General features: G+C 46.1%; 1 protein-coding gene across 3 annotated transcripts in view; it reads left to right on the forward strand.

Moving 5' to 3' along the window:
• The first annotated feature begins 4,809 nt into the window (after positions 1 to 4,809).
• Positions 4,810 to 23,478, forward strand: part of Kank1 (KN motif and ankyrin repeat domains 1) — a 182,146-nt gene continuing 163,477 nt past the window's right edge. For 2 of the 3 annotated variants that reach the window (XM_050157836.1, XM_050157862.1), the window contains exon 1: positions 4,810 to 4,838. The gene's annotated coding sequence lies outside the window, so the exon portion shown is untranslated. Of the gene's footprint in view, positions 4,839 to 4,967; positions 5,155 to 23,478 lie in introns of those variants that run through there. The other variant, XM_050157844.1, reaches the window with a different exon arrangement.

The following is a 23,478-nucleotide window of genomic DNA, read 5'->3' on the forward strand; positions in this document are numbered from 1 at the left end:
GGGCTGAATCCGAGCTCTTGATGGAGAGATTTTTTTCTCACTTTTTTCTTTTTAGATAGGATCCCTCTATGTATTCTTTTTGTTTATTTGTTTCTGTTTTGTTTTTTGAGACAGGGTTTCTCTGTGTATCTCTAGCTGTCCAGGAACTTGCTTTGTATACCAGGCTGACCTCGAACTCACAGAGATTCACCTGCCTCTGCTTCCCTGAGTGTTTGGATTAAAGGCATGTGCCACCAATGCCTGACTCTCTATATTCTTGACCAACTTGGAATTCTATATGTAGATCAGGCTGGCATCAAAAGATCTGGCTGCCTCAGTCTCCTAAGTGCTGGGATCCAATGTGTACACTACCACACCCAGCCTGATGGACAGATTTTTAAAAGAATAAAACTGAACAACAAAAACAACAAAGCTGGGCTGTAGTGGTACATGCATCCCAGCACTGAAAAGGCAGAAGCAGGTGGATCTCTATGAGTTCCAGGACAGCCAGGGATACACAGAGAAACCGTGTCTCAGCTGTAGTAGGAGGCTGCTTGTTTGTTCCTGGATACCTATAGTATCACACAGAAACTATATTATTTGCAATACTGTTTGGCCAATAGCTTAAGCATATTTCTGGCTAACTCTTATATCTTTGGTTAACCCATTTTATATTTTACATTTTACTATGAGGCTTGTGGCCTGCCAGCAAGGTTCCAGCTGGCAGCTGGCATCTTTCCCCTCTGGCGTCTCCCTGACTCTGCCTACTCTCTCTCTTTTTCAGGCCTGGCTACACTATGTTAAACCATTGTCCTAAAGCAGCTTATTTATTCATTAACCAATTAAAGCAACATATATACAGAAGGACTTCCCACACCATTTCCCTTTTTGTGTTTAAATAAAAAGGAAGGTTTAACTTTTACTTTAAAATTACATACAACAAAATAGGTATCAAGTGAGAATTATAGTTACAATGTTTATATCTACTTTATCTTTTGTCATAACTAAGAAAAACTATATCTATTCTTCAACTGCATCAAAGACTACAGAAGGATATAATATTACCTAAATAAGCAGAAAGTGCATTGTAAGCAACTTTTAAAACTCTAGAATTGACAGAGACATCTCAGTGCCTGGACAGTCACCCAAAGTTATTCTATAACATTGGGGCATCCATCTTTAGCCTACAGGCCCATAGTATCTGACAGACTTTTCTATGAAGCAGGAAATTTCAAAGACAGTTCTGCCTGTATTAGCAGTTTGTCAGTCACTTTCTTCTGTGTCCTGCAGAATGTCTGGCAGATTCCTTTTGTTCTTTCATGAAGTAGGAACCCCGAAGGACTATCTCACCTTCTTTAGGCAGCTTTTTCAGTCATTTCTCTGTGGGTCCTGCATGTCCAGACAAGAGCAATTTCTTGTCCAAATGGCTAGCAAACTCCATAAGGAGCCTCTTCGATGCCCATCTTCCTCTTGAAGTACATTAATGCTGCCAGGAGCAAACGTGTCTCATTGTCATGAAGAGCCCTAAGGTCTTAAAACACTTTAAATGCCACATTCTGAAGGTCACAAAAAATTGATTATGGATGTTTGTCTTTGTTCAGAGTGTTGGTTACAAGTTGTTATGGATAATGGTCAGGAAGAAAGCTAAACAAAGGAGATTAGATTCAGGGTTCTTATTTTGAAAAGGAAAAAGGGGAAGTGCTGTGGGATAATACTCTTGTACACTGTAAAGATTTGTCTCTCATATTGGTTTAACAAAATGCTGATTGGCCGGTAGCCAGGTAGGAAGTATAGGTGGTGCTACCAGACCAAGGAAACAAGATGAAAATGCCTTACTGAGAAAAGGTACCAAGTCACATGTCTAAACATCGATAAAAATTATTGGTTTCTTTAAGTTCTATGAGCTAATTAGTAATAACTGTGAGCAATAGGCCAAACAGTTTATAATTAATGTAAACCTCTGTGTGTTTATTTAGGACTGAACAGCTGGGGGACCAGGCAGCAAAGTAACTTCTGTATATAGATTACCAGTCCCAAATCATGACAGAGAGACCTATTAATTATGAAAGCTCGGCCTTAGTTTAGGCTTGTTTTGTATTTATTTATTTATTTGGCAGGATTTTCCTGTGTGTAGCAGTTCTGGTGTCTTGGAACTTGCTCTGTTGACCAGACCGGCCTCAAACTCAGAGATCCACCTGCCTCTGTCTCCTGAGCACTGGGATTAAAGTTGTGCCCCACCACTGCCTATCTTAGGCTTATTTCTAACTACTTCTTATGTTAACTCATTTCTATTCTTCTGTGTGCTGTCACATGACTTGTGGCTTTCACCTCTTCTTATGCATGTCCTGCTTCCTTTGCATCTGGCTGGGTACTCTGCCTTTCTTCTTCCTGAGACTTCTCTGTCCCTAGAAGTTCCACCTAACCTGGTCCTGCCTATCCTTTGGCCATTCAGCTCTTTATTAAACCAATCACAGTGATACATCTTCACACAATGTAAAGGAATATTCCTCAACACAATGGTGGCCAGGGCCTGGGGGAGGGGTGGAGAGCAGGAGGCTGCCGGTGGCTCTGAGGTTTCTCTCCAGGGTGATGAAGTTACTCTGAAATGAGTGGCAATGGTCTGTCTGTAACTTTGTGAGTCCCCTCAAACACTCCAACTGTGCACGGAGAGGGTAAATGATACGTATCAATTGATTTTAATTGTTAGAAAATGAGTAGATCTAAAATAAAGTGTCAAGTAGAAATCTGAAATTTTAAACCTGCTCTTTTGTTTGTTTTGGGACAGGATCTCACTGTATAGCAATGGATGGCCGCCTGTTTGTAGACCAGGCTGTCTTTGAACTCCCAGAGATGCACTCTCTGTCTTCCAAGTGCTGGGTGGTAAAGCTTGCACCACCACCATAGGCCTGCTATACTTTTTTTTTAAATTTTATTTATTATGTATACCATATTCTGTCTGTGTGTCTGCCTGCAGGCCAGAAGAGGGCGCCAGATCTCATTTCAGATGGTTGTGAGCCACCATGTGGTTGCTGGGAATTGAACTCAGGACCTTTGGAAGAGCAGGCAGTGCTCTTAACTCCATCTCTCCAGCTCCCTGCTATACTTCTTATTGATCACAGTTACCTGCCATTTGAGAGCCTATGTGCTTCATACTTGTTGACTAAATGTAAAAAGAGGGCAGAATGAAGAGGAGGTCAAGACTTGGATTCTGGGTGTGGGGGGTATTAATTTTTCTTTTTGCACGTGTGTGGTGTTTTTGTGTACAGGTCACGTGTGGGCATATTAGTATGTGCAGGTAAATATACACTTGCACATGCATGCAGAGGCCAGAACATGAAGACCAGGCATGAAGTCGGATGTCTTTGTGAACGGCTTATTTGCCAAGGTGACCAGTCTTCCTGAGTTTAGAGTTGACAGACTGAGTAGTCTAGCTAGCCAGATGAGGACACTGAAAACATCGCAATCCCAGTCCCGATTCTGAGCAAGGCGGCACCAGAGCATGAGAGATGCGGGAGGCCGTTTCCTGAATCCAAGGGCCCTACGAACCGATGCAGAAACTGAGGGCCCCAGGAGGCAATGATTTGCTCTCTGTCACCCAGAGAGCAGGAAAGTGCTGAGAAAAATGAGCATTCTGGGTTGTGTTTGCTTGTTCTAACCATCTGACCTGGGGGAGGGGCAGCCCTTTGAGGAATTCACAGGAATGTTTCCGGGTAAACCAAGGAAGCTTTAATTTGCAGCCTCTCTCCAGGGTGAGCCTTTCTCCGCACCTCAGGCTCTTCTCGAAACAGTTAACAGACGAATAGTGAGGTGTGGGTAAGGTCCACTCGGTGCACGGGTTGTGTGTGTGTGTGTGTGTGTGTGTGTGTGTGTGTGTGCGCGCGCGCGCTCTCGCACTCAAGGAGGGACACGGGTCAAGAGCCTCCCATCCAGACAATCAGAGCTTCCACAGCTGGAGTTATGTTTACTTTGGTTACACCCGTTTTTCAGTAGCCCAGGCTGGCTTGGGATATGCTATGCAACAGAGAATGACGTAGAACCCCTGATCCTTCTGGCTCCAGACTTTGCACCCCGGCAGTTTTAACTGGCTACTCGGCCTCCCTATCCCTAAGCACCTTCTTAAAAGAGCCTCAGTTCCTAGCTCATCTCTTGCGGATCTATTGCCCTTGCTCCAGATGGAGGTTTTAGGACAACAAACTTCTTTCATAGGCTCCACACCCTGAAGTCAGGTCAAGTCACTTAGGACGCCAGACTCCGCGAGGTGCCGGGAGGAATACACTTAGGTCCCTGTGGCGTCCTGGTTGGCTGGAAGTTTCCAAACGCTCCAGAGAGGCCCTGTTGAAGACTCGCGAGCTCGAGTTCCCTCATCCAACCAGGTTCCCAAACCAACTTCTCAACGGCACGGCACACAGACAATTCTGGGGTGTTAACTTAAACCTGGCGCGCCCAGCTCGCCTGGGCGATAACTTGCCTGCATCAAGGGCCCTCCCGGGAAGGATAGTTCACTCCCGGCGAATGGGAGGGTCGTGCGGGCCAGAAGGTGTGGAGGTGCGCCTGGAAAAGTCGCAGCGGCGCGCAGGCGCACTGGGCTCTCCACGGTAGCTCCTCGGTACAAAGCGCGCTGGGCTATGGACGACTTCCCGATCAGAACCTTGGCTGGGCTGCCCCTGCCCGTGTGCCCCTACACTCGGTGACTCCGGGTAGCCTGGGTGAACTGGTGCTCGGCGCTGCAGGATCCGGCTCCGAGCTCGAGGCGCAACTGGAGTTTGATTCTGGCGCTGCCCGAGGCCCCGCCCCGCGCTTCCCTGTCCCGCCCCGCCAGCCGCCCGCCCTGCGCCAGCTCCAGACCAGCCGCGCTGGAGGTGAGTTGTGGCAGCTTTGCGCTTCTGTCCCCCTGCAGGGACGATCTGGGGCGCTTGGGCTTCGACCCTGTCCCGAGCTAGCCGGGTGCCTAGCCTCGCACTCTTGGTGCGTGCTGGGGCACACGGCGACACTGGCCGTGGGATTGCTCCGGGGAGGTCGGTGGGGTTGCCTCAGCTAGCAGCCGCCTGGGATCACCGCTGGCGCTCGAGGGGGCGGCGCCTTCCGACCCGGAGTGGGGCGCGCTGGCCTTTGGGTACCTGCCCAGCCTTTTGGAGCCGGGGTGCGGCGAAGCACCCTTTTCCGAAGCGTCTCGGGGTAAGATCGGCAGACCGTCTGGCTGGAGGGAGCGGCGATTAGGACCTCTTTATCCTGGTCCTGGAGCGGCAGGTGGCCCTGCTGGTGTTGCAGGGTCTGGGCGTGGGGGAGGGGTCGGGCGCGGCCTTCAGGGACCGCCCTAAGCTCAGGGACCGGCGTGGGTTCCTGAGGGCCTGCGGTGTCAGGTCCAGTAGGGCGGGTGGCAGCGTCCCGAGGCACACTTGGTCGCGCAGGCACGTGGGGAACCCCGCGCTCCCGGGCCGCCGGGGCTGCTGAGTCTGGTCTCCTCACTCGGTCCCTTTGCAACTCTCAAAGGCAACTTTTCGCGGGCGGTCGGGCAGAAGCTGACTGCGCTCAGCTAGCTGACCCGGCGCAGGCCATGTCGCTCGCGTTGACAACGTTCTGTGGCGTCCCCCAGCGCTTGCCTTCCGCACTTCTTTTCTGAGGATCGGCTCATTTTATTAATGTGTGCAATCAGACCTAGAGTCGGAGACAAATCAGGAATGCTGACCCCCCCCCCCCTAGATCAGTGACCTTGGTCGTCACCTGGACTAGGTGGGATCCTAAGCCTCCTTGCTTATTTATTTAAGGTTAGTTTGTTCAAGTTAATTTTTATACGGTACTTAGTTGTTAATCTTGCTCTCGTACGTACATAGCTCTCCAGTAAGTTGTTGGGCCCCTCCACGTTTAATCTATTTAAGCTTAATTTAAAAAGCTGAGATGTAATAAACAACATACCTTTTAAAATTCACGAGTCATTGACTTTTAATATAATTATAAAATTATGTCATCATCAACGCTAGCCGGAAGATTTTCCTTGACCCCCACCTCCCCACAAAAACCTTAGACGCCCTCCATCCCCCTCAGCTATTCACTCTTTCGACCCCCCTTGGCCTTTCACCCATCGTAAGGGGACAGATAATGAGTGAGAAGACAACTGATCGAACTTTGGGTATTTTACTATCACATTTTGGGAAAGGTGCTTAGCTGGGCGCCTGCGGGTAAGATTAAAAAGGGTGAGCATGGAGGAGTGCCTTGCCTGTACTCTAGGAAGGGGAGGGAATTCATTTAATCGCCAGCGTCCAGGGCCCTTTGGTTTTGATCTTTCTGAGCCCTAGGGTTGCCTCCTCCATGGGTCGCTGTAGTTGACTGAGTTACTGTAGCCAAAGTGAGTTCCACTGCGGTGGTGGTGAGGACTGGAGAGCATGCATGTGCACTAAGGAGAAGTTTAAGTGTGTGTGTGTGTGTGTGTGATCTTCACATTTAAAAGCAAGGGTTGTTTGTTTTTAGTCCTGGGGCTCCAACTTAGAGCCTCAAGCATGCTAAATTCTACCACTGGGCTCCACTCCCAGCACCTAAAAGTACATTGAAAATGTTGCCCAGACTGGCTGGAAAGAAATTACCTCAGAAACTAGGTTAATAATTCTGTGAGTTCTGGAGATCATAAGGAGTTCTCTTCCAGGGAGGATGAGGGGGGAAGGGTCTAGATGGGGAGAAAGCAAAGCTTTGGGTTCCTTTTAACGACAGTGTAGTATTCCACTGTCCCCACTATCCATTTTAGGATTGTAACAGTTTCTATTGCAATTGGGACTTTGAGTCTGCATACTTGCATATGTGTATACACATATGTTGGGAATAGGAGTCAAGTTAGGGTCTCTGTAAGCGAGTGTTTGGATTATATGGTAATGCCAAATAGATTTCCAAAGTAGTTTTTTCTTTTTTAGATTGTACTTTTTCAGCAGTGTGCGTGAGCTTTATACTGGCCTTAAAGTACAGTTAAACTTAAATAGGAGGCTTGTAGCAGTGTCCTCTGTTAATTTGAAGTCACAGTCTAAATACTTTTGTGGTGTTTCTTAAACATTATATTTTAATAGTTTTGAATGTTGTTATCAAAATATGAAACCTTGTGTGTGCATGTGTGTGAATTGACATAGATCTCATGTAGCCCAGGCTGGCCTCAAACTCACTGTCTAGCAGAGGGTAGTTTTGAACTTCCAAGTGCTGGGATTGTGGAGGTGAGCTACCACATCCAGCTTAAGCACTGGGATGATACTGGGGTGTGTTTTCATGTGATGCTGATCACATATCATTCCCGCTGTTGGGGATATTGTTTTTTCTTTGGAATGGTATGTATTGCTGCAGAAATGATCTTTGTGAGTAATTTTTTCTCTCATTCTTGGTTATTTAGTAGCTGGGGCCTCTTTTTTGCAAGTCTCTGAATCCTTGTTGCATAGCTCCCTGTAAAGCCGAAGGACCTCAGAACGTAGTATAAACTTGAGTAAAGAAATCTCTAATTAGTAATACAGCAGAGCGAGAGGGTCTCTTGTGGGTTGAAATGCTATTTCTGAAGTTAATGACGAGGTTGACCCTGATATCCTCCTTCTAAATAGACTAAATTGCAATTTCATTGAACAGTCACGTTCAGTTTTTCTTTGTGTGATACTTTGTGGCAAAGGCTCTGAGCCAGGGGCTTTAGGAGACAAAAGAAGGATCTACTTACCATAAAGCGGTTTGTTTTGTTTGTCCAGGAAGAATACATAAAAATTTAAAGTCGGGCAAAATCCAGCTGAGGACAGCTGAGCTATCCCTCTGGTGTATATCTATTTGGTGTTTGCCGTGGATGCTCAGGAGTGGTTTCTAAGATGTGTCAGTCTTGGGCCAACCTTCAAGGGATCTCAGGGGAAGAGAGGAACCTCTGAGCATCTCTAGGGAGCTGCACAATGGGCAGGCAGGCACTGTTGGCTTCTGGGACAGTAGAAGTGGTGTGGGACTCTTTGCTGTTTTTCAAGAGGATGCTAAATCACAGAGCCGACAGAAAGGCAGAGCCACGCTCGAGATTCTAGGTAGAGAGCCGGTTCCTCCCTGCCCATCAGCACTGTGGGGGCTCCTGGTGAGGACTGGAGAAACTGGGGTCCATGTGTGGCTGCTTCGTGTAGCTGAAGCTTGCAGCTTCTTTTCTTTCCCATTGGAATTCAGTAGAAGTTTCCCTAATGGGAGAGCTGGTGAGTAAAGTGATATCCTCTTAAGTTTGGTAAATAATTATTATATTGCTATGATATGCAGGGTCCTGATGGAGGAAGCCTGCGTACATAGCAAGTGGGGAGGCGCAAAAGGTACAGAGCCAGAATAGGAGGCAGGGGTTAGACCTGCCTGCAGTGGGCTCCCAGTGGCTCATTCTCAGAGACTGGGGGCAGGTATCAGGGATCTGGGTGACAGGCAGGGGACTGTACCTTGAGAACCAGAAACTCAGGTAAGCAGAGCTGTAAAAGATAGGCGCCAGTGCCGCTGGACATGTGATGGCCATTTGAATGGTAGTTTGAGATTGCCACCTTTGTTCATGGATTTGTGACTGTCAAGCCAGCCTGCCCATGTAAGTAAATACTGTTGTTCTAAGCCCAGATCCCCTGGCTGTAATGTAGGACCTGTTGCTTGCTCTGTGAGCCTTTGGGGAGCTACAGAACTGCTCTAGGCTTCACTTTCCCTTCTGTGAAATGGGTAAGTAGGCTGTAGTCCCAGAGACTCAGAATGTTGGACCAATGATGAGTTCAAGGCTGGTCTGGGAGAGACACCTGTTGCCAAATAAAAAACAAAACAAACAAAACCACACAGGCATAACAAATCATCTTCCTAGAGTTTGTTGTGAAGGTTATACGAGCTAAACTTGCTCCGTTGATCAAGTATGCCCTAGCAGAGGAGGCGGTATTCTGTCTGAGTTATTTCTAAATTCTGAATTTTAAGATTTCAATTTTTCACAGCGCAGTTAGGGCAGACAACAAAAAGTTGAAAGTGAAAACCAAAACTCATCCCTTCTCTCTGATCCCAGAGGGCACGGCATCTATTTCTAAGGCTAGGACAGGGCAATCCTGCTGAGGACGTTATACTGCCACTCCCAGCCAGGGCTTGAGTTTCTCTGGAAGGTCTTGGGTATCAGAAGGGAGGCTGGACGCAGTATTGACTATTGCTGGGAGGGCAACAAGGTGACTTCATTTGTCTCCATGATGACTTAGCATGGTACCCCATGTAGTTGGGCTTTGCACATGCAGGGTGAGTGAGTTTCCCCCATGGGTTAATTGGGAGTTCTCCAGGGAGAGAGAGTGGAAGGGAGAGAGAGAGAGAGAGAGAGAGAGAGAGAGAGAGAGAGAGAGAGAGAGAGAGAGGAGACAGAGACAGAACTTTAATGAATTCAGTTCAGGAGACAGCCCGTGTAAAATCTGCAGTGTGGGCTGGCATATAGCAAGGCTTTATGAACAAACCGACTGGAGAATGCCCGCCCTCATCAAGGATGATAATTTGATTTTCCTAGAGTTAGGTTCACATATCCCTCTTCTCCCCAAGCAGCCTTTGAGTCTGCACAAAAAACCAGCCCTCCAGCCAGCACCCCCGCAAAGCATGTGGAAACTCCCTTTACAACCCACTCTCAAAAGTTAGGTAATGTCCGTGCTTTAACAGCTGCACAGACGTCAAGGGATGGGGTAGTAAGGGTGTCAAATCATTTGCTACCTTATAAAACTGTTTATCTTCTATATTTGATGTCACAGCTTTGCCACCCCCCCTACTTCCAGGAAGCAATGGAATTGATATCACTGCCCCACTTGCTTCTCTCTTACAATTTTTATTATCTATCTATCTATCTATCTATCTATCTATCTATCTATCTATCATCTATCTATCTATCTATCTATCTATCTATCTATCCATCCACCTATCTATCCATCCATCTATATCTTGCTAGCTTTAACTCCTCTAGTTCTTTATATTTTTATGTATAGTATTTCATCCTTTACAAAACTGGTGATGTAGGGAGCCCAGGTTTGTTGACTGTGTACTGTGTTTTTGGAAGAGGCAACAAAAGAGAACACTGGAATTGGCTTGGGTGAGGGGGAGCTGATCTTGAGGCTCCTGTGACCCCCACCCCCTTTCCCCAGGCACTGGAGTTGCAGTTGTCTTTGCCCAGGCAGGTGGGGATCCTGAGAAGAGCCAGCAGCACCACCGGATAGATTTTATTTCGCACTTAGGCTTTCAGCTTAGACCTGTTTGCTTTTTCCAGTCTTGTACTTTGCATTTGAATGATGGATGCTCACAGCAAACGCTATTCTCAGTGTGAAGACCCTTGGGACAGCCCAGCTCTAAGCTTCTTGTGCACGCAGAAGGGCTTGTTAATAGTGAGCATCCTCATGCTAATTTCATTACAGAAGCAATCAGTTCATTGGAAACAATTACAGTGTGGTGTCAGGAGCCCTGTAGCTCAGAAGAAGGTGGCTTTAAAAAAAATTTCATTTAGTTAATGGAATTGGGCGGTGGAGCTTACTCTAGGTCTCTGAAGACACACTAATCCTGTTTGTATTAGCTGGGCCCCGACGAGTGCAGAACTGCTGTTCCTGTTGGTCGGCCTTGACACACTGCAGATGAAACCACTTATAGTCTTAAAATATAAATGTTGGCTTGATTTGAGACAAGAATATAAGCTCAGATTTGTTGATATTTGCATTTCAGTTTGGGTCTCTTAGTAATGGGTTTTTTGTCTCTGTGTTGTTTTGTCTCTCTCTATGCACCGCCCCTCCCCCAGTTTATGACAGAGTCTCCTGGCTGGAGAGCCTCTTGCCTCCATCTACCATGCGTGCCCTTGGCTGGAAAGCAGTGGATTGGGATTGCCTCTCCTTTATCAGCAAATGCCCCCTCTCTTCCTTTTCCCAAGGAAGCCATAGGTCAACCAAGCATCTTTGTATTGTAGCCTCTTCCTGCTGATATCTAGATTAATTTTGCCCACTTTGAATTTTATGTACATAGTATCACAGGGCACAACCTGATGTGGGATTCCCCTCTGTATGCTATGAATATGTTTTTATTACCATTGGTTAAGGAATAAAGCTGTTTCGGTCAAAGGCTTGGCAGAGCAAAGCCCAGGTGGGAAATCTGGACAGAGAGATGTAAACAGAGTCAAGGAGGCAGACACCAGAACCTTACCCAGTAAGCCACAGCCTTGTGGCAACACACAGATTAATAGAAATTGGTTAATTCAAGATATAAGAGCTAGCTAGAAATAGGCTTGAGTCATTGGCCAATCAGTAACTCATATAGTTTCTGTGTCCTCCTACTACAATGACCTTCCATGCCTGGTTTTTCTCCCTCTGTGTTCTGTCCCTAAGATTAATCTCCACTGTTGTTCATGCTTGTTGCTGTCTCATGCTCTATATTTTGGCTACCCTACTCTTTATCATCTTCCTGCGGATGACATGCGTGGTGCCCTCTTTGAGGCTAATATGAATAATACTGTCGTGATGACTAGTCTTGTCCACCTGATACACTTGGGAAGAGGGAGCCTCAGTTGAGGAACTGCCTCCTCAGATTGCCCTGTGCAGATGTCTGTGAGTGTTTGGTTGATAACTGATGGAGGAGGGCCCAGCCCACTGTGGGCAGCACCATTCTTAGGCAGGTTGTCCTGGGTTGAGAGTGAAAAAAAAAAAAAAAAAGAAATAAAAAAAGAAAGGCTATGATTGGGCCTGGGTTTTGGCACTAGATGAATGAAAAAATAATAAAAAAGGCATGGAAAGGCCTGCTCCTGGGTATGGTGGAGAATGTTTATGGTAGCTGTGTCGGAGAACACAGGCAGAGGTAGAGACAGGGACATCTGGGAGAGCCCAGAGTGGACATAACCAGACTGAACTGGGTCATGTGAGGAGGGGGTGGAGAGAGAGAGAGGGGAGCTAGGTGCAGCAGCCAAGAGGCTCAAGGGTACAAAAAGAGCAGGGGACCAAAATGATTGGATTACATGGGGAAGGGCAGTGCAGCCTCTGGACTGGAGAAGTTTAAGGTAGCGGGTAGGGTGTGTCAGCCAGGAGGGCCTTGTGACAGATAGGGACTGAGGGATGCTGGGAGAGCCTGACCAGGTTCACTTTGATTTGTTAAGTAGGCACCTCAGCCATTTGTTCCAGGTTTGAAGCCTAACAGGTTGCATAAGAAAAGTAGGTGAGCAAGCCAGAGGAGTGAGCGGTAACCATGACCTCTGCTTTCGTTCCTGCCTTCAGGTTCCTGCCCTGACTTCCCTCAGTGATGGGCTGGTACCTGGAAACGTAAGAGCAAACAGACTGTTTCCACCCGTGTTTTCATCACAGCCATAGGGAGGAAAGTGTTGTGAAGCAGTTTTGTGCTATTTTTACTGTTGTTGAATGTACGTGGGTATCTGTTTTGGAAACATGTCTAGGAATAGGATGGTTGGGCCTGGAGCTGAACTGGCGTAGAAACTGGCCAAAGTGACTTTGCTAGTGTCTGCTCCGGATGGATATTGGTATTTGTGTTCCAGTGGCCCCGCTTTTATATTCTTGCCGATGTTTACAATTGTCTGTGGCCTTATTTTAGCTGTGTAAGCGCATGCTGTTGAATTTTCCAGATGACTAAGGAAGACAAGAACCCCAAAAGGTTCATATTCTTTTTACTTTTTAGCATAATGAAACAGAAACCAAAGCAGTTAAGGAGTCCCTCATACCCAGCATTTCATGGAATCGTGAGTTCTGGGCCAATGAAATCCTGCCTCAAAACCAAACACCCAGCCAACTTTACCAGGAGGCCTTGTATCGGTTATTTATATCTGCTTCTCCATACTACAAAATTCACCTTTTTTCATTGTTTTCAAGACGTTTGTGTCTAATCAAAATTGAAAGAATAGAAATTTATTAGCTAAACCCAACTAATTATAAGAGTGTGATATTCAGTATGTTGTTAGATATGTGTGAAAGCCCTTACTCATGCAGTTTCAACTTTTATACTGTGCTAAATTAATTCATTGATTTTTGCTTCCTGACGTGACATTTTTCCAGGGGACAGTGGCTGTGGAATGGGTCCGGAAGAGAGTGGAGGAACAAAGAAGGGTAGGAGGAAGGGATGGAGATTCTTACAGAGGATGGCCCTTGCCAACTCCGGCCAGGTGATGTCAGAAAGAATCTAAGGCATGGAGTTTTTGATCCTGCTTGGAAAAAGGAGCATTTTGCTGTAGGAATGTAACCTGTGGGGCCAGTGTTTAGCATGCTTTGATTCATTTCCTGGGGGCTATTTTGAATTTTTTCTTTCAACTTCAGGACTCCTGTTTTGTCTTCTCTGTTTGATTTTGTTTGTTTGTTTCTTCTTCTATGTAGTCTTTGGCTTCCCTGGAACTCTGTAGACCAGGTCTGGCTTTGAACTCACAGAGAGCCACCTGCCTCTGCAGCCTGAGTGCTGGGATCAAAGGCGTGCACTACCACCATTCAACTTCAGTTGGTTCTTTTTAAGGACTTGTGCCTCTTTAAGAGTGCCATGCATGGAGCTGGAGAGATGGCTCAACGGTTTAGAGCACTGGCTGCTCTTAGAGGACCCAGGTCCAATTCCTAGCACCCACATGGCAGCTCACAACTGTCGGTAACTCCAGTTCCAGGGCATCTGACACCTTTATACCAATGCACACCAAATAAAGGTTAAAAAAAAAAAGAATGCCATTCACTGTTAGTGTTCAACTGGTGCTAATTCGTTCATGTAGTCCCTTGGCCCTTGGAAATTAGTATGAGCAAGGAATGGATGCCTGTGATCTGAAATGCCTGTGACATACTTGTGAGGAGTGTCCCTGTCGCTTGGTGAGTGACGCTGGGCTATGTAAGAGGGAATCTGGGCTTCAACCTGGGGTGCAGAATCAGATTTTTGTCTCTAGAGACATCCTCTTATCCTTCAGAGCTAGAACTTGGGAGTGGGGGTAGTTTGTTGAACCCCTATCAAGGAAAGGATGTTGGAGAGACATGGATGGAGGAAACATTAGCCCTGGCAGGCGTCCTGGGAACATCAGAAGACATTTAGATGAGACTGAGTCTTTTGGGAGGCCGTGGAGGGTAGTTATGGCTCTAGAGTTGGGTCTGAGAATTGTTGCTAATACTGGGAATGGCACAGACATAGGGAGGTGCAGGCAGAGCCTCTGGCTCGTGGCTTTGCAGGAAGGGAGAAGCTAGGCTGCCCTTAACAGGCATTCAAAACTGTTTGTTAAAACGTATTCATTAGGAGGAATACATGAAGGTTCTGTTTTACCAGTCACTACGGTGGTGGGTCGGGCACTGGCTGGTACCTGCCCTTGCTTCCATCAGCTAGCCCTTATCACTTGAGATTTAAAGTTGTCCCAGTGGAGGCCGACTCCCAGCCACCAAGTGTTCTCTCACTCCTGTCCCCTGACCCCTTTCCTTTGGAGAATTTAGAGTCACGAGGTAGCAGTGCATCATGTCTCTCCAGTTCAGGAGGGTCTAGATCAGTTTTTTTTTTTTTTTTTTTTTTTTTTTTTTTTTTTTTTTTTTTTAATAGTTAGATCAGTTTTTTTTTTTTTTTTTTTTTTTTTTTTTTTTTTTTTTTTTTTATTTTTTTGTTTTTTTTTTTTTTTTTTTTTTTTTGTTGTGTGTGGGGGTGTTTTGTGGTTGGTTTTTTTTTTTTTTTTTTTTTTTTTTTTTTTTTTTGGTGAAAAAAGAAAGAGACATGATTCATTTTAGGTTTCTTGTAGCCATCCTCAATAAACAAAATTCCCAAGGGTGTTCCCTAGGAAACAGGAAAAGCCAACTTTGTCCTTTGTAGCCCTGCTCCCCAGTTCATCTTACCTACTGAAGGATTCACAAGTCTCACTGGGACGTTCAGTGTCTCCTTGAGAGAGGGAAGCTGTGTCAGCTGGTCACCTCTCAAGGTAAAAAGTGACCAGTTAGAAAACAAAAACAATAATAACAACAAAACCACCAAAAAATGGAGGACCTGGTAGCACGTGCTTTTTTAATCCCAGCACTGGGGAGGCAGACGTAGGCATCTCTCTGTGAGTTCAAGATCACTCTGGCCTACAGAGCAAGTCCCTGCCAACCAGAGCTGCTCTGGTGGGGAAAACTGTCACGCCTGCTCCTGCATTTAGAAACCAAGGCGGGGGGCGGTGGTAGCGCACGCCTTTAATCCCAGCACTCGGGAGGCAGAGGCAGGCGGATCTCTGTGAGTTCGAGGCCAGCCTGGTCTACAAGAGCTAGTTCCAGGACAGGAACCAAAAGCTACGGAGAAACCCTGTCTCGAAAATCAAAAAAAAAAAAAAAAAAAAAACCAAGGGGGCCATACAGTTCAGGGGCCATGGACTTTATACAGTGTAGCAGTCAGCTTTCTTGGGATCTTTTAAAGAACATGTGTGGTGAGCCTCTGGCCTCACTTCTGGTTTGCCCAGATAGCTGAGCCTGCTGTGAGCCTGCCCATCTGATGGAGCCATCAGGCAGAGTCACTGATGAGTTGTGATTGCAGTTCAGATGAGGCCTGTGGCAGCAAATCTGAGTGTCTCTCTCCTTGACTCTAGGTTCAGCATTTCCTCACCTGCTCCTCACTGGTGCCGAGTTTTTGGCTGAGAGGATTTGGTTGGGAATAAGGCAGGCCTTAGGCACTTGGGACTCTGAAGGCCCAACTGCACTCTCTTCTGCTGGACATGTGTCCTTTGCTTTTCTGTCTTTGACAAGGAACTCAACAACTGTCATACTGACGGGGGTTAGCACATTTTTGGTGATATCGGAGTAAATGTTGGGAGCACTTGGGAAGGACAATCAGGAAGTGGGGACCATTCCTAAGACTCCCTAAAAAGATCTCAAGGGTTGCCTTGTTTCCTGCAGAGAAAGGGGCCGTTACCCTCGCCAGCCCACATGGACCAGGGAAGTAGACTCTCTCAAGAAGTGACAAATGGTGGTCAGGGATGGTTTCCTAACTGGCCACTTCTATTGAGTTCTCCCCTATCTCTGAGCACTTTTAACCTGCTTTGGCTTTTTCTGTCTGCAAAATGGGAATGCTGAGGCTACCTCACTGCTGTGGGATAATCCTTCTGTACGTTGTGGTGTTCCTCTCATTGGTTAATAATAAAGCTGAATTGGCCTATAGTCAGGAAGAACAAGGCTAGGCAGAAAAGCCAACCAGAGATATAGGGATTAAGAAGGGTGGAGTCAAAGAGATGCAAGTAGCTGCCAGAGGAACAAGATGCTAGAGGATAGGTAAAGCCATGAGCCATGTGGCAAAATATAGATGAATAAAATGGGTTAATGTAGGTTGTAAGAGCTAGTTAGTAATAAGCCTGGGCTATAGGCTGAGCATTCTGTTATTAATATAAGTTTTTGTGTGATTATTTGAAACTGGGTGGTCGGGACAAAAGAAAAGCTATGCCTCTGATTACACCTCACAGCAGACCTGAGGGGATCAGTGAGCTAGTGAATTGTGGACCTCAGGCTCACAGGGAGCATTGTTGAGTGTTGCTGAGGAACTGTTGAAGGCACTGATTCCTGGGGTCCTGGATTGAGGAAAGATAAGGTCTTTTTCTTAGAATAGTCAAATTGGTGCTTGATACAACTATTCTGAGATCTGTGGGGGTGAGGGAACTGGAACAGGGACTCTAGGGGACTGCAGGTTGAGCAGAAGCTTTGATGGGGCTTCCCAGGTCAGTGGTGTAAGCCATTCATTGCTGGCAACAGTGTTTCTAGAGAATCTACATAAACGCAAGTGATGAACTCTTGGCTCCCCTGCTTACCTGTGGTTGGGCCTGTAGTTGAAGGAGAGAACAATGATTTGTTACATTTGTTCCTTGAGTGCTGACAGAGTTAGCTTCTTCATTTCAGCCAAATACAGGGCTCAGATGAGGAATCCCAAGAGGACCCAGTCCATTGTGGTTGGGGCCATCCCTGGGCTGATGATCAGGGGTTCTATAAGAAAGCAGGCTGAGCAAGCCATGGAGAGCAAGCCAGTAAGCAGCACTCCTCTATGATCTCTGCTTCAGCTCCTGCCTCCAGGTTCCTGCCCTGCTTGTGTTCCTGTCCTGACTTCCTTCAATGATGGACTATAATATGGAAATGTAAGACAGATAAACCCTTTCCTCCCCAAGTTCCTTTTGGTTATGGTGTTTTATCATACCAATAGAAACCCTAAGGCAGAGATCAAGTAATATTTATCAAGATCTTTTTAATTGATGTTTAAAGAAAAGAACGGTTCAAATCTTCAGGCCTTGGTCAGATTTCCAGGCAGCCACTAAGACTAAGGAGTCCAGCCAAACCAGACACTTAAAAAGATTTCTACTTCCCACGGGGTGGTGGTGGCACACGTCTTTAATCCCAGCACTCGGGAGGCAGAGACAGGCGGATCTCTGAGTCTGAGGCCAGTCTGGTGTACAGGGTGGGTTCCAGGACAGGCTCCAAAGCTACAGGGAAACCCTGTCTCGAATTTAAAAAAAAAAAAAGATTTCTAGTTCCCATCACATTGGCAGACAGTTACATTTCCTGGTTTTGCTAGGAGCCTGGCCTGCCAGTTAAGTTTATAACCTTGATCCTTGTCTTATCCCCGACCAGTTAGACATTAATCACACACCTGTGCAAAGACCCGGCTGGACTTAGTCTTCTGTGAACTCACTTTTGTTTTCCTCAAGGTCTTCTAAAGGTCAGGCAGACTGGTAACTCGGTTCTTGTCTCCCTGTCCCCGAGAGCAGCTGGGCAGAAGGTGAAACTGGAAAAGGAGAGAGGCAGACGTTATTTTCTGTTTGTCACGGTTACGGTTAACTGAACGTTCTCTAAGAGTAAACCTGTACCCCTGCTCACTTCTTCAGACCGCTGCAGGGCTAATTCCTCTCCTGGTCCTTGTGTTGGTTTCGGGAATGAGGTGGTTGCATCATTTTCCTTAGACAGTGGCTTAAACCAACGTCTTTTATATCACGTGACTGCGAGAGCTCTGTTGCAGGGCACTTCTTGGCTTTGGGTCCAAAGTGAACAGGCCACTGTACCCACCCTGAGACTTAGTCTATCCCCGCGATTAATGGTCTAATGGTCGCGAGTAAGCAAGGAAATGACCCTCCTTGCCTGTTTCTTGATCCTTTCCACTTACTTCCAGTGGGTGGAAGCCAGGCAAATGGACAAGCTGGCCAACGGGAGGAGGTGGGAGTATAATTAATTCTTCCATCTGGGAATATTGTACATCACATAACAATCGGGAGGGGTATAATCTTCCAGGGAGGGCAGCAGATGATTGCAAATAATGTAATTTCCCATAATAGAAAACTATATTTAATTCAGAAGGGTTTAATGACCTCTACGGCAGTGCTGAAACTGTTTTTAGAATTGATTAAAGTGCAGCCCGAGTTTCATTTTGGAAAGGTTAGGGCTCAGAAATCTGCCTAGATTGGGAAAACATGGTCCACTCTTAGGACTAGACTAATTAATCTTTCATGAGCTGGAGAGCTGGACCCGCAACTTGGTAACTTTCCATTCATTGTGACTAAGAGCCTAGATCTTCATTTTAGCCAAGAAATCATGTTTCCTAGGGCTAGAAATGCAACTCAGTGGCTAACTGACTTAACATGTGCAAGTCTCTGTTCACTCATCACGCCCTGCCCCCGCCCTGCCAAAGGAAAACCAACCATAATTATATTTGTTATTCTCTTGGCTTTCATGTCTGCATTTTTCACATGCTCCATCCTATGAGTCAAGTAATCTTGCTTAATTACCTGTGTTGATATGGTTCTGCCATCAGCACTAGCTAGAGGAAGATAGTGCTCGCTCAAGAGAAGGATAGACAGGGAAGATGGGACGGGCATCAGTGGGCAAAGCGCTTGCTCCTCCAGCCTGAGAACCTGACTTTGATCCCCAGCACCCACATGAAAGCCAGGTGTGGCAGTTGTGCCTGGGCTCCTAGCACTGGGGAGGTGGTGATGGGAGGGTCTCTGGGGCTTGCTGGCTCTCAAGTCTAGCCAAGTGTATGAACGCAACATTCAGTAAAAGACCCTGCCCCCCCCCAAAAAAAACACAACAAAGTGGAAAGTGAGTGAAGAAGGTACCCAACATTGGCCGGTTTCCACATACACACATTTGCACCATCTTAGGCAAATGCACACATGCACGCTCGCGCATACACACACCTTTGGGGGGGGTGCCTTTTGATGAAGATGGCATTTTTTTTAGGACCTAATAAATCTGCCGACAGTTTTCTTTAAAGAATAAGATTGCTCACAGAACCTCTGTCCCCTTGATGCCATCCCCAGGCCCACCACAGTTTCTAGTTAGTGCAGATAGCCAGCCCTTAGGCTGTGTCTCCTTCAGTGTTGTATGTTCCAAGGACTGTAACAAAACTCCCCGGGCACTGGAGAGAGAGGATTTGGTTTTGAAGGATCCTGCTTTCATAGAATTTCTCCAGGATGTCAGGATGGTGGCTGCACATGTCATAATGACCCCATGGCAAGTCCACATACAGGGAGAAATCTGTTAAGAATTTAGTCTTAAGTAGAAAATAGAAAAAGACAAGATCTCCTGAGTAAATTGGGAGCATGGGGACCTTCGGGGAGGGCTAAAGGGGGGAGGGGAGAGGCAGGGAGGGGAGCAGAGAAAAATGTAGAGCTCAATAAATAGCAATAAAAAAAATTAAAAAAAAAAGAAAAAGAATTAGAAAATAAACTCACTAGGGGTGGAAAAAAAAAAGAATTTAGTCTTAAAGTGCCCAACTCCTGGCAACTTGTGTGCAGCAAACGCAGGAAAAGCATAGACGCTTCCCAGGTTTTCATCTTGCTGCCAAGGCTTCGGAATGGCTGGAGGGCAAGTGTGTAGCTTAGACAAGGGAACGATGACGAGAACGTCATGGAAGTGTGGAGCCTTGTGTCCGTGCATGGCAAGACCAGAGCGCTCACCACTGCCAACCATGCTGACTCTCATACTCTAGGCCTGTGTGCATTTTCAGGTGGCATCAGGCCCTTCCTCCCTTAGCTTAGAGGGTGCCTCTCCATCCCACCTGCTGGCTACATCCAGTAATCTTTGTGGTCTCACCACAGAGTGATTTAAGGTCCGTTATCCCCCTCCAAATCTGGCTGGATCTCAGAGTTAAGTTTATGATTATGAAGAAAATCTCAGAAAAAAAAAAGGGAAAAATTGCTGAAACAGTTCTTTACTGGGGCTTTCTACCTTACCATTTTAGAAGTGAGAAATGATATAGCCAGCGTGGGTGGCTGTCTGATGTCAATGCAGTGCTGGGAACTGAACCCTGGTCTCCTGCGTGAGTAGAAGTGAGTGCTCTTACTGCTCAGCCATCTTTCCAGCTCCTTACTGCTCAGCCATTTATTGTTAGAACTGATAAATAACTTTAGGGCTGGGCACAGGCCTTTAATCCCAGTACTCAGGAGGCAGAGGCAGGTGGATCTCTGTGAGTTCGAGGCCAGCCTGGTCTACAGAGTGAGTTCCACAATGGCCAGGGCAGTTACACAGAGAAACTCTGTCTCAAAAAACCAAACCCCAAACCATACCCAAACCAAAAACCTTTAAAAAAAAATTGGGGGAAGGTATGGTGCGTACTGTAGATTTAAATATTATCACCACAGGTGTGTTAGGGAGCTGTGCCTTGGTTTAACTGGTTTCTTTCTGCTTTCTCTCCAGTCCTGGGCCCTGTTTGGCCAGTATTCTGAAACAGCAGTAGGAATATGCTGCTTCTCTGTCTCCTTCCCTTGGGTTGAATGATGCTCAGACAGGTACTTACATTCTTGTAAACTGCTCTGGTCTCCTTCTTTGGGTTAGTTGCTTCTCAATTCTTGCTTCTTGAACCTAAAGCCCTTAATTTCAGACAAAATATCTTTTGAAGTATTTCTTGCCACAGTTCTGTAAAAACGACTTGTTAAAACGTGAAAGGATTACCTTCTGTGTCTGTGTGCATCGTAGGCGTAGAAGAAATCCTAACAGGCTTTTCACGGGTGGGTAGCGTGGGAGGCGCCCACAGCTGTAAACATTCTCCTGAAGTCTTTGGCGGGATCCCTCTGAATCTGGGCAATCATGGGTGCACACAAAAACTGATAGTATTTCACGTGCCTGAGTTGGGGGTATTGAGGCTATTGATTCTAGTGGGGCACTGTACTGACTTTAGGCACTGTGACTGACAGGGGAGCTGCAGCCCTGGTGACTATTTCTCCTAGAACAAGAACTGGGAATTTCAACTCAACTCTTTATTTTTTTTTTCCTTCCTGAAACAGGGTTTCTCTGTGTGGTCCTGGCTGTCTTGGAACTCACTCTATATACTAGGCTGGTCTCAAACTCACAGAGATCCACCTCAAGTCAACTCTTAAGCAAAGTATACACCTAGTATTTTACCACATTGGATTGTACTCAAAAGATTAGTACTTTTTTTTTTTTAAATATGTTCACCTATAGCTGTTTGACTCTTACAAATTGTTTTCTATTTAAGATGCTTTTAATTAAGTTCTGTATGCAAACCCACACATACCCCCAATTCTATCTCTCAAGAATGGGGTTTGGGAAAAAAAAAACAAAGTATTGATGATTCTGATTTATTTTGTGACCTTAGTCATTTCAGAATTGATAAAAAAAATTATGATGTTAATGAGGAAGCTTGAGAAATCCTGAACTCTTCACGGAGTTGGCATTGTCTCCAGATTCTGCTCCCGGTGAGTGAGATTGCAAGGTGATGGTTGTGTTCCTGACCCAGAAGTAGGAGTTGGTGGCAACGCCAGCAGCAGTGACCCAGAAACCACAGGCTATTCTTAGCCGCTACTTGAAAGGCGGCTGTTATTATCAGGGCAGTACAGATAACTCTATTTCTTGGTTCTCATTGCTGTAAAACAGAAACAACAAAACCCCCCGAAACTGGAATATCAGGTCTGTGAAAAGTTGTAGCAGTGGATTATTCACGTATGTTCACATACTTTGTTTGTTTGTTTGTTTATTGAGGCATGATGTCACTGTAACCCATGCTGGCCTCAAACTTGCTATGTAGCCGAGGGTGACCTAGAACTCCAGATCTGCCTTCTTCAACCTCCCCAGAGCTACAGCTATCATCATGCACCACCATGCATAGTTTATGCAATGAAAATGGAGCTCAGGGCTTCGTGCATCCTAGGCAGGCACTCTCCCCACTGATCCACATGGCTCATGTTTATATACTTGGAAAAGACAAGTTCTGCAAAGGCTTTAGGTAAAAACAACGGCTGTCTGCCCCATCTTGCTCACCCCCAGGTCCTTACCCTTTGAGGAGCTGCTTTCAAATCTCTTTTCTCTCTTGTCATTAAATTACAGAATATGCTGTTGCTTGGCTGGCTTAGATTCATGAAGATGGTAGGTTTTGGTTATTTTCATGTATGTTTGTGTGGCATCTGAGTGTGTGCATGTGTGTGTGTGTGTGCATGTGTGTGTGTGTGTGTGTGTGTGTGTGTGTTAGACCAGAGGCTAACATTGGGTGCCTTCCTTGAGTGCTGTCTACGTTAGTTTTTAGTATGACTGTTTTGCATGCATTTGTGTGCACCATCTGTAGCCTGGTGGCCTTGGAGGTCAGAAGAGGGTGTCTGATACCCTGGATTGGGAGCCCTGGTTATATGGTGGTCACCTTGTAGGTGCTGGGGACCAAATAAACCCAGATCTTCTGCAAGAACAAGTGCTCTTAACCACTGAGCCATCTCTCTAGCACAGTCTACTTTATTTCTTTTTCTTTTTTTTCTTTTTTGAGTCAGAGTCTCTTACTGATTTGACAAACTAGCTGTCCCGCAAGCTCCAGGGCTCCTTTTTTTTTCTCCACATTTCAGGTGCTGGGGTTACATTCATACCATCTCGTCTAGCTTTTTAATGTGGGTGCTGGGGATCCAGGCTCAGTCAGGTCTTCATGCTTGTGAGGCAAACTTTTTAACTGACTGAGCTATCGCCCCAGCCTCTAAATGATAGTTTCTTGAGATAGTGTTCTGGGCTGTCATTTCTTAATTAAAAGAAAAGAAAAGAACATCGGGTACCGTTTATTGAAGTTAATCTGTGGAAGAAAATGAAGCTTGTAACTTTTTGGGTGGTGGAAGAATGTTCGGTGAGTAAGTGCTCTAACTGTGCAAATGTGAGGACCCGGGTTCAAATCCCGGGACCAACATAAAAGCCATATCTTCCTGAATGTGCCTTAATCCCAGCATTGGGGAGTGGAGACCGGAGGTCAGCCAGCCGGCTGAAACCTGTCTCAAGGTTTGAAGGGTGAAGAGCTGGAGAGGAAGGTTCCCTGCATCCTGCAGCCACGTGTGCTCACACTGGCATACACGCCATCGTTCTCGTGTGTGTGCACCACACACGTGCTCTGTTTCCCCTCAGAACCTTGGAGCTGTCCACCCTCAAGGACCACCTTTTAATGGGCGGGGATAAAGAAAGCATGATTTTCTTTTCATTCTCTTGGTGAATGTTTTCAAAACTCTTTGTCCCAAGAATTATGAATGACTCTTTTTATTCATTTTCCTGGGAATACAGTAGCCTTTTAAATCTAAGCAAAAAAAATTAGTTTCTAGAATATTTATTCTCTCTCATAAACCCATCCCTCCAGCTCTCCTCC

This window comes from Alexandromys fortis, unplaced genomic scaffold (assembly GCF_014885135.2).
Source record: "Alexandromys fortis isolate MF-2015 unplaced genomic scaffold, M_Fortis_MF-2015_v1.1 scaffold_10, whole genome shotgun sequence".
Taxonomy (NCBI): Eukaryota; Metazoa; Chordata; class Mammalia; order Rodentia; family Cricetidae; genus Alexandromys; species Alexandromys fortis.